The sequence below is a fragment of the Poeciliopsis prolifica genome, unplaced genomic scaffold, assembly GCF_027474105.1.
Source record: "Poeciliopsis prolifica strain line A6 unplaced genomic scaffold, Auburn_PproV2 SCAFFOLD006, whole genome shotgun sequence".
Lineage (NCBI taxonomy): Eukaryota > Metazoa > Chordata > Actinopteri > Cyprinodontiformes > Poeciliidae > Poeciliopsis > Poeciliopsis prolifica.
The window spans coordinates 12456792-12468102 of record NW_026562381.1 but is presented as its reverse complement, the minus strand read 5'-3'; positions in this window follow the sequence as shown (position 1 = coordinate 12468102).

Here is an 11311-nt window from a genome sequence, read left to right as displayed (position 1 = left end):
AATCTGTTAAAGGACCATAAATGGTCCTCGTGCCTCACTTTGGACATCCCAAGCCTAAGGGTTTATAATTTATTATTATTGTTTTACACAATTATAGAGCAATAGCAGCAGATCCTGCATGTGAAATGCTCTTTGTGGTAACAAAAATATTGCTGCACACAACACTGAATGCCCTCATTCCCACAGTGAAACATAGTGGTGGCAGTGTAGTACTGTGGGAATACCTTCTGGCTATAATTGATTTTCCTTACCCAATAAACCACATATTTTTTTCTTCAAAAGCAAAAAACAAAGCATTGCAAATGCAAAACTAATTGATGAAATATTTTCAAAGATTTGATGTTTGTTCATCAAATCTTGTTTGATATCTTATTTTCAAATGTAGCTTAACAGTAATTAATGATGGTACTGAGTTCTGCCAGCTTTAAAACATCAGTAATCAGAAATCTAGACATGAATGTTTGGAGGATGATTTTTGCCAATGATCAGGATAAAAACTATTCTTTGTTTTTACAATTGCATTCATGTACCTTTCATCTGCTGACAAGGCATATCAAAAACTGGAGGACTTTCTTTTGAAAAGATTTTGGGAATAAAGCATATATCGATAAATAAAAGTAATTTGTTTATTCCAAATAACAGTAATAAATAGCCTGACAGTGCTCCCAACCCTGTGAACTGTCCACATTGGCCAGACCTCAGCAAAGTGTGAAGGACCATAAAACGTGGATTGTGTCTAAGTGTGTGAGACACCGAGGCAGGACGATGCCACAGGATGTTTGAATGTTTGACTTGGTCAAACAACATCCTCTGACAGAGACGCCACAGGCTGCAGATGAAGTGAGAGATAAAAACAACTCAGATCCAGGCCTTCACACCAGCCATTGTCGCTGCTTATCTCTAATGTGAGGCTTTCTGCTAATGATGAGGAGGAGAGAGGCGGAGATACATGGAGTTTGTATCAAGTGGGAACCAAAACCGTGTTGTTGTTGTGTTTCTGTTAACTAAGCTGGAGTTTTGAGACTGCAAGCTCCAAAGAAAGAAAAGGACAGCTCTTATATTATTTAGCTCAGAATTGTTTCTTCTTTAAGCCACGCATAATCAAATGTGGTCTAAAAATGAACTTAAAAGTGCAACTTTTCAAATAAATTTAAGCAAATTTATGACTTCTTTTCTCTTTTCAATTCCTGACTTTTGTTTACTGTCCCATCAGCAGACAGACAGGATGAATAAAGTAGCCCTAAAGGTCAGAGATGCCTTGACTTGTGTCATAAACTTATATATGAGAGAGCAGGATGCTGCTGAAGCTCAGAACAATGAGAAATGCCTCTTACTTTTCTCTATTCCAGGTTTGTTCGTTGCAGAGTCTGTTTAGCAGCAGTAACTAATTATACTTACTCAGTTATGTTTACTTCAGTAATCTTATTTTAAATGTACTTTTAGGTGGATTAGTACTGTGCTGTATTTTATACTTGAGTAATTTTATTGTGAAGTTTTGCTACTCTTGAGTAAAATTTCTGGATTTTCCATCCACTGAATGAAGAACGTGTTTTAGCCGCCTGCAGTTTTTAACGGTTCAGAAGTTTTATATTGAAAGAAACTGATTTGGAAAAGTATTATTTTGCCACATTTTTGTCTTTGTTTTTACATGAATTATTGTAATTTTTGTTCAATTCCAAAATGTCCACTGTAAGTTTAGGTCCATCTGATTATGCATTTTTCAAATAATAAATAATTGATCATTTGATCAGTTACTCAGTATTTGAAAGGACATTTTACCAAACACTTTTTTTTAACTTTTACCAGAGTAAAAATGCTCTGCCCACCTCATTGCACTCCGTTGCATCACTGAACAGCACAGGAAATCTATCAGCTCCTTTCTAGGAGCCAAAATATAAAGAAATGAGAGACTAATTAAGAGCCATTCATGACCTAAATGTATTATTTTAACAGGTTTGTTTGTGTCTTTCAGACAGGAGGTCCCTTTGTTTCAGCCTGATGAGCCGTTCACTCGGGTACTTCACACAGGATGTCTTGTCCTCTCCGGTTTCCCTCGCCTCTGCCGGCAAATAGGTGCGCCAAGGAGGTTATCATCTTGAAATCACCAGTCCAGTACGAGCCTGCACTATACAGGGGGAGGGGACGATGTACCTGCATACATCACTGTCACCGTGGGAAACCGCATCCATCAAATAAAGTCAAGCATTTACCTGTGTGGCTCAGGTGACATTGGAGGAGGGGCTGGGGCTGGACTGGCGGGGCGTGTTGGAGAGCCACTGGGGAGGAAGTAACCAGGTTACAGTAGTGCTGGTGAGCCGCCAGTCAATCTTGGTTGGCTGGTTAAAGAGGAGTCGGATAAAATTTGATCTGTTAGCACAAACCACAAACCTTTTCTTAGTGGCATCAACAAAAGTCCCAAACTCATCTTCTTCCCCTTTCCTTGCTGATAACATCACATTATTAAATTATTATGCCCCATATACTTGAGACCCCCTCTAAAATCAATTATACTTCCTTATTTTAATAGTTTAAACATGAAATGTAAGTTGGTAAACAAACCTTTTATGTATTTTGGTGCTAAACTGTTCAGTGATTTATAAACTAAAAAAAGTAATTTTAGTCTGTTTTCTGAGCTGCAGTGAAATAGTATCAGGATTTTAGAACTGGGGTGACGTGCTCTATCTTCCTGGTTTTAGTGAGAACGCCAGCTGCAGCGTTGTGAAGTAATTAGTCCTTCTATCCTGGAAATATTCCTCAGATGATAGAAGGTTAATTTTGTAATCGTCTTTTATGTTTCTGAATGTTCTGGTCTGAATCCCTCATTATGCCCAGATTTCAGGTCTGATCAATAGTTTCTATATTAACACTCACCTGTATGGTCCAGACAACCCCTTCCCAACTCTGTAGAAACAGCAAAGAGTTATTCTCTTTCCAGAATCATTTTAAATTCATTTTTGTTTCATAAATACTGATATTGTAAAATGTTTAGTACTTTCTGAAGCTTGCAATGTCCAGATCATTTTAGTTATGTCAAAACATAGAATTGAAAGTATTTGTATTTATACAATTATCAATCCTATTTCTGCCAGCCTTTCTGATCACTGCATTAAACTATGTTGACTCGCAAGGGTCCAAATGCCTCTCTGCACGTTCTGCATGCTTGTCATACGTAAAATGATGAGGGAGAGGCGTTTGTCCCGTCGCAACTGTCAAATTTCATAGATCAACCCTTATTTCAAATTTCATAGGGAAGTAATTAAATATAAATCCCCACCCACACATTTATTAGAAAAATCTGTTAGAGATACTGGAGGAGAATTAATTATACTCTAAAGTCATTAAAAGTAGAGTACATCTCTGCTTTAATTACAACCATTCTTTAATGTGTTCACTTTGAAAGTTTATCATATTCCTCACACTCTAATGAAGCCAACTTCCATCACAAACAGCCATTCCTCTGACACATGATGTAGTATTTAATTTGGTTTCCTCCTGAATAAATCACTCCTCTGACAATGCTAAACAGAGCTGAGCAGACCGTGGTTGATAACAGGGATATTCAGTTACACCTGCTGATATGTAGATAAGATTAAATTTGAGACAGAGGGATGAGGGGCTGGAGGATGGGTTGGGGTGGAGCCGGTATAAAAGTTTCCTCACTCGTGCATGAAGAACAACATCTGAGGTGGTTGGGGCAGGGGGCCAATAGGATGTCACCAGACCTGGTCTGAACACAGACATAAGTCTCTAAGCTGGGTGTTGGAGGTTGTCGCAGAGCTAATCCCTGCATTTGGACTCTGAAGCGCTCCTAGACATGGAGGTCGGTCCGCTCAGAGTGGATGGAAGCGGGGTCGAAGGGTCGTGTTTACCTGCAGCAGGTATTTCCTCTGGGAACTGATAAGACTCGGGGAGGGGAAGTGCTCTGTTCCAGGTGAGTGCAGAGGGGCCTGAAAAATGACACCAAACACAATCTTTACCTAAAACCCCTTCCCTCCATTTTAGGCTCCGCCCCATGTACCCACAAACAGGTAACCTTTACGGTTCATCAATGACCTGGTTCTTCACATTTGTGCCTCTGAGTGTATATGTGCAGTTAGAGTTTTAAAATGCACATTTAGATTTACATATATTCAGCTCAGGGAAAAAATTAAGAGACTACTTAAAATGATGGGTTTCTCTGAGATTAGGTAAATGTTTGAGTAAAAAAACATGAACTACTGACAACATGTCTCTGAAATCCCAAGCAAAAATTTAGTTTTTATTTGCAGGAAATGAGAAATGGTCAAAATAGAGAAAAAGTGCCAGAGCTTTCAGACCTCAAATAATGCAAAAAAAAAAAACAAGTTCATATTCAGTTAGAAACAACAAAACTAATGTTTTAACTCAGGAAGAGTTCAGGAATAAATATTTGGTGGAAAAACCAGGAGTTTTCAGTGGGATTCACTGAAGTGGGCTCTTATTTTGTTCCAGAGATGTAAATTTCTTTTTACATTTGAAAAGCATTTGGCCAGTCAGTATTACTGTGATTAAATGCATTAGGTCTGAACTCCAGTTTGTAGAGAAAGTCCAAGATCATTGGTTAAAATTAACCTTTATAATAAGGCCTTTAATATTTGAAGTTCTTTTGTAATTTTATTATTTAATTTTGTCTTCAGTTTTTATGTATTTTAATTGATTAGATGTTAACTTTTTGATTTGTTTTGTATCTATAATTCTCTTTTAGTAGGTTTTTTTGAATGTTAACGACTTTGTAACACTTGTTTATAAAGGGTCTATCCAAATGAACTATTGTTATTATTAAAAATCTCAATGAAACTTGCTTTTCTACTAAACTATTGCCTTGGTCCTTCTTTTCAATAAACATTTTGGGTTAAATTTGACTGTATTTTCTGGGCAGTGTGTTGCTGGAGCAGGCAGCTGTGATCTGACTAAGGTGTCACCTTGTTTGTTTTTCCTTTCTTGCTCTTCCTCACCTGGCTCGGCTCCGCGTCCTTCCCCCGGGGTGCTGAGAGGAGTCAGTGAGCTAGAACATGTTAACAAGACCAGCCTTAACCACTGTATTGAAAGACACACATGGTCTCTGCACCAGGGAGGGGGAACACATGGTGGCAATGGAAGAACTTAAAATCATGTTTTAAATTATGAAAAATGTGTAGTTTATAAATTGTTTTGGTGACTTTTAGATGGTTTTTATTTTGCAGAAAAATTGTGTTTTTGTTCTTAGTGATCATGTTATAGGTCTGAAGTGGGATATATAGTGGAATATATAGAAAAGTAGCAAAAAGTATCAAACTGAAGGAAAACAAGAACTTGAGTTTGCCTACAAATAGAAAATCTCCAATGCAGTTTTGTAAACGAATGCAGGTTCATTACTTAATAAAACAATATCTAATTCTTTATCTCTGAAACTTTCGAGATAAAATTATTATCTTGAAGGTTTTGGTGCAATGCAAACCTTCAATCATCCAACAGAATTACAGAATTCACTCTTCATCTTGTTCTTTCAACCCCACTTTTCCTTACCCTCAACTCATCTCTCTTCCTCCTCTTCATCTCTTTCCCTGCTTTCTAGTTTCTATCTTTCTACCCAGTCTTTTTTGTTCCAGGTTCCATTTTGGGGACCCAAAGTTGTCTCCGGGGGAAAAAAAGCCCATTTCCTAAAGACTGCACCATTTAGCCGAGTCTCTTTCTCCCAGGCTCTTATCAGCTCGTCTTCCCTATGACCCATCCCCACACCCGACCCATCCCATTCCACGCATCTTGCTATGGTGACAGTTTTCTTCAGCAAGGCCAATGGCAGGTAAGATGGAAGCAGCTAAATGTAAAGAAACCTTGAACAAAATCTGTTGAGGCTGAGACTAAGGTTCAGTAACTCTAAACATGTCGCCAAAGTTACAATGGAAGGGTTCATTTTCAAGGTTGTTGCTTATTTCCACAGATCCCAACTAAGAATCTGTAACACGACTGACAAACTTATAATTGTTTTGCTTAAATCTATGTACGTTTGAGTTGTTTTGCAGAGAAGAATGGTCTTATAGAGACATGCTGCAAAAAGACTTGCAGTGGAAAATGCAATGAAAAGTTTCTCTGCAGTCTTGACTCTGATATCTGTCAATAAATTTAAATTCATGAATTAGTTTCCTCTCTTCACAGCTCTACTTCTATGAAGAGAAAGGATCCATCCATCCATCCATCCATTCAGGGTACATCCTGAACTGGTCGCCAGTCTGTTGCAGGGCGGTTTGTGGTCACACAAGTGAGAATGTTGAAGGGCTAAAGTTAGCTTATCCTACTATTAATACTACATCTATAATACATGATTCCTTTCTATAGTTGTTTTCATATAATTTGTAAACTTTTGAAGTTCTGTCAGCTGCCCTGCAAACGAGCTTTTACCAAGACAGAGCAAACCAGGGGCTGTGGAGAATACATGAGTCTTGACACCTTTAAGTGATTATGAGCCAGTGAATACGTTTCTGTGTCAAAGAGAGGATCTTTGGTGTTTGTCCTCAGGAGTTAGCATATATAAGGAGATGAAGGAGGTGTGGGAGGTAGGTGTGTGGTGCACTCCTGTTTTCTCCTTATCTCCACCTCCTCGCACCCTCTCCTCCCCTCTTCCCACCCCTGCAGTAAGCCTCATTAGTACCAAGGAGCTGCTGAGGTAGCACACGGCTGGCATTGTGGCCAATCCAAACATCGGATTCTCTCCATCCGAGCGCCCCACTTCAGAACCCTCAACCAAATCCCATTTTCAGGCTCTGCAGCTGCCCTGCTCTGCCAGAGCACTTAGCGGTGTCATTCTATCCGGCTCTCCAGGCCTCTGAGGAAACAGGCCTGTTTTGTGCTTGGCAGCCTCTGATATGACTCCAGAAATGGAAATGAAGACATGGATCTTCATTAGGAGAGGCAGGTGTCCACGGAGATTCAGCCCAGGTGAAGGAGAGGGGAGGGGGCCGGTGGGCAAAGACGACGCCAGATGATGGGGAATGAGATCGTCGGTAGGGGGTTTTGATCCTTAAACCCAACGATGGGCCAGTAAACATCCCCCCTCATACACTTACATTCAAACATGCGCACATACATACTCCCTGCCATCGCCCCTGCGCCCTTCCTCCCTCCTCCACCCCAGCACTTAATTGCCCGTGTAATGAGGTGCAGTGAATGGAATTACTTGTGTGGAGGTACTTGAAGACCCCGCACGCTGGGCCACCTCCTGCAGGCCCTCATCTCCAGGGAACACATTTAGGTTGATGTTTTTTATGAAGAGCAGGGGCCAAAAACCTCAGCTCTCCTCGTCACATCTGGTCTGGTTGCATCAGGCCCTCCGACGTTTCCATCTCCTCTCCTGAGCTCTCAACCCTTCAGAAAGGGCCGGGGCGTGGGGGCGGTGAGTGGGGGGGCCTTTTGTTTTCTTAATTATTCATTACTGAGAAGTGCCCTTTGCTTTGAAACCTGTGGATGTGGATGGGCTTGGGGCTGACCCATGAAACACAGAGCATCCTGCAGCCTGAGACGCCTCTTTGTGACAGGACACCTGTTATTTCTCCATCCTCCATCAACTTTGCCTTTTCTCCCCTTAAGCCCTTAAATTATATGTGCAAAAACAAAAAATATTTCCAACTATTTTTGACTTGTTCAAAAACAAATATATTTATACACTTTAAATAAGACAAAATTAATTTACAAGTAACTTTCAGCAATTTATCAGTTTGTTTTAAGTAAATAATTCCTTTTGTTGATGAAAAAGTTCAAGTTTCACGTACAAAATGAGATTTCCTTCCATGTTATGAGTGAAATAATCTGCCAGTGAAACCAGTTGTTTTTTAAAAATTAATATTGAAAAATAATTTACTTAAAACTAGGTCCTGCATTTTGATGAAAAGTTAAAATTGTTTGGTCTTATTTCAAGTGTACTAAGATATTTACAATAGAAACTAGACAAAAATGCTGAGTAAGATTTTCTGTTTTTGCAGTGCTATTAAATTATGACAACATTTTAAAGAAACAAAATGATGACAGAATGAAAACTTTACTTTTTATCCACTTTATAAAGCAGCAACATTTTCTGAAGGCCTTATTTCAAGAGATGAGGCAAATATTTTATTAGTTGATTGAAATAAGTCCAGTCAGTGATTTGTATGTCAGCAAATAGGCAGTTTGAAGTGCTTTACGTCATAAAAACATCATAGTGTCACCAAAACAACATTTTGTCATTTTGTCATCATTATACACCAAATGTGTATATCAGTGATTCATTCACTACGAATCAACAGCACCTCTAAAAATGATTTTTCCCCCATTTAAAGAAACTTAGTGTTTCAGCTGTGTTGCCATTTTATTGCAGTTAGCTCCAGATTTGTGCTGCAAAGAAGCTGAATGCCACTTCTCCCTATTTGGTTCTGGTTCTGGAGACCAAACCAGAACCAGAAGACTTGACAGGTCTGGATGGTTGATACAACAACATAAGGTCTTTCATGTATTTTTGGTGCTAAGCCGTTCAGTGACTTATACACAAACAGAAGTATACAAGAGTATTTTTAACAAAATTTTAAAGAAATAAGACAGTATTTTCCTGGAAATGTGTGTTTTGGAAGCACTCCTCCTGATGCCCAGGGCTGCTTCTCTTCTCACGCTGTTTATGGTAAAATATTAGCCCCCATGGTCCTTGTGCAGAGCTGCTGACAAATAGGGGGCTGTTGTCCCCCTTCTCTCACAGGGGTGAGGGTTAATGATTCCAGTTTCGGGGGTTAAAGCTTGCCAGTAGGCCTTTCTCCTGCGCCCCAACAGATGTTGCTAGGACTTTAATGTGGTTATCAAATCGGAGTGCCCTCTAAGCCCCGGGAGCTCATTGTGTGCCGGCGCATTCCAGGGCCTTGCCGTGGTGACAAGGCATCCCGGGGGCCACGCTGGGCTCCCGCTGAGCCTTCCAGCAGCCCCTCAGAGCTGACAGCTTGGGCAGACCCTCTCCGCTCTGTGTTTCTGCCCCTGATCGCGTCCCCTTCGTGTCATAAAGTCATCCACCGTCTCTCTTCTGTCCCACAGCGCTCCCCTCACGGCTCAAGCACTCTCACTGGCCCACTCGCATTCTTGGTCACACACATTCATCCATCTTGGACACACATTTGCCCACCCTGGCGGTGAACAAAGAATGCCGCAGCAGTGATTAAATGTTTTTTAATACGCCTGTAAACCTGGTGAGAAAATAAAGAAATGCCTGGAAGTGTAAAGGCAAAATTGAAACATTGTTGAAACTTTTTAACAGTTTGAAATGACTCAGACTGAATATGTTTAAATAATGTGATTTATTTGTGTATATTAACTGACTGCACTGTAACAGGCACAAAGCACGTTGATTCAGTCGAGTACCATATCAAGATGGTTTTTGTTCTTTTTTTTTTTTTTAATTTTATAAATATTGCCTGTTTTGCATTTCTTGATTCTTAGTTGCTTATTGTGTAGATAATTGACTTTTCAAAGAAGAAGTACAAGATTTTTTTTCTTCAAACTTCTTTTCATTGAAAGCATTTGTTTATGTCAACATGTGGCATGTTCACGTTTAACTGTGAATTAATTAAACAAACCAATAAATAAATGAAAATAAGATTGACACAGTCAGGAACATTGACCATTGAGAAGTTAGAGTAGAAGCAGGAGTTGTTTAACATTTAAATTTTTATAATTTTTTTGCTTGTTGTAAAAGTGTAAACATACAATAATCTCAAATAAAAACAAGGTCTATTACGAGCAGCAGTCAATGTTTTTATTAGCTGTTGAAGACAAGCAGAAAAGTTTATTTCAACCAAATTTTATGTTGTGGGTCTCAAGTGACTGTCCACCAAAAATCAGTTTTATCAATTTGAAGACATAAACATCTGATTAATTGGCAGCTCAGAATTCAGATTCCATCAAAAGTGAAAAATAATGTTCACAATGCAGGAAGTATTTTTGTTTCAAGACCGAAGTTTTGTCGGGTTTTTTTTTTTTTTACACCATTTTGATTGTAAAAGTAAATAATTTTCTACTGTAATGGACAAAGCAACAAATGGTCTAGTTCAAGTATACTAACTGACTGACTTTCACTCAAACCAAGAATGTTTTCTTTGTTCAAACAAAACTGTAAAGCCTTTAAATTTAATAATAATATTATGCTTCTGTAAACTTCTACAGTGATTTCTTTCCTGGCTCTGACTTTTGAAAAAAAAAATCTACCTCACTTCAATCTAATTCAGAAGATTAGAGGCACATTTGTGGACATGTTTTAAGGAAACACTGTAAAGTGAAAATTGTAGGAAATCAACAGCTGTCCAGAGACGCCACATTCATCCATTCAAACTGTTGTATCACATGAATCTCCAGGCATCACACCGTCCAAAGAGGAGACAGTTTCTGTGTCCCAGAGAAAAAGAGAGATTTAGTGCAAAATGTGCAAATCAACCTCAGAACAAAAGCACATGACCTTGTGAAGATGCTTGGTGTAACTGGTTAGAGTGTCATTTATCCACAGTGAAAAAGCCCTGCATGTGCATCTGCTTAAATATTCCTCAGGGAAGAAGAAGCCGTTTCTCCGAGTATAGAACAAGTAAGGCAGACCAGAAGAGGTATCGCCAAAAAAATCAAGATCTTTGTGCTCAAGTCCATTTATAATTTGTAGTTTGGCAAAACTAGAATTAAAATATTAGGCCATAATAACTTGAGTGTGTGTTTTACTGCAAATGGTTTTGTGTACTTCACAAAATAAATGGCTTCAAGAAAAATAAATCATGTGGAAATAACTTTATTCCAAAGTTAGAGCTTTGAAATTAATGGGTCTTCAAATTAACTTCATCATTGCAACACATTAGCTAAAAATTATGGTTCATGGACAACAAAGTAAATGTTTTGGCTTGGACACCACAAAACTCCAATTTTAAGAAATTTAAAAAATACATCAAAGAGTAATTTGTGAACAGAGATAAATAAAGATGTTTTTTTTTTGTGGAGGATATGTTTTAGTTTAAGTTGTTTAAAACTCTACTTAACTAAGCTAAGCATTATTTAAAACAGGGGAACAACCTGACTGGCATGTTTTGTTCTCTTACTGTCTCTTCATCTTTTGTCAAACACACAGAGTAAATGACATCTTTCTCCAACAAGTTGGGAAACAAACAAATTCCCAGATCTGAAAGGTCTGAACAGCCCTTTTGAAGGAAATGAACACTGAGTTTTAAATGTGTTTCTATTCACACTTACTGTTTTTCTCACTTCTCCACATTTCAAAGATATTTTCTAAATGACTCCTGTGCGATTGCAGCATGTTGCACGGACAGGTTTT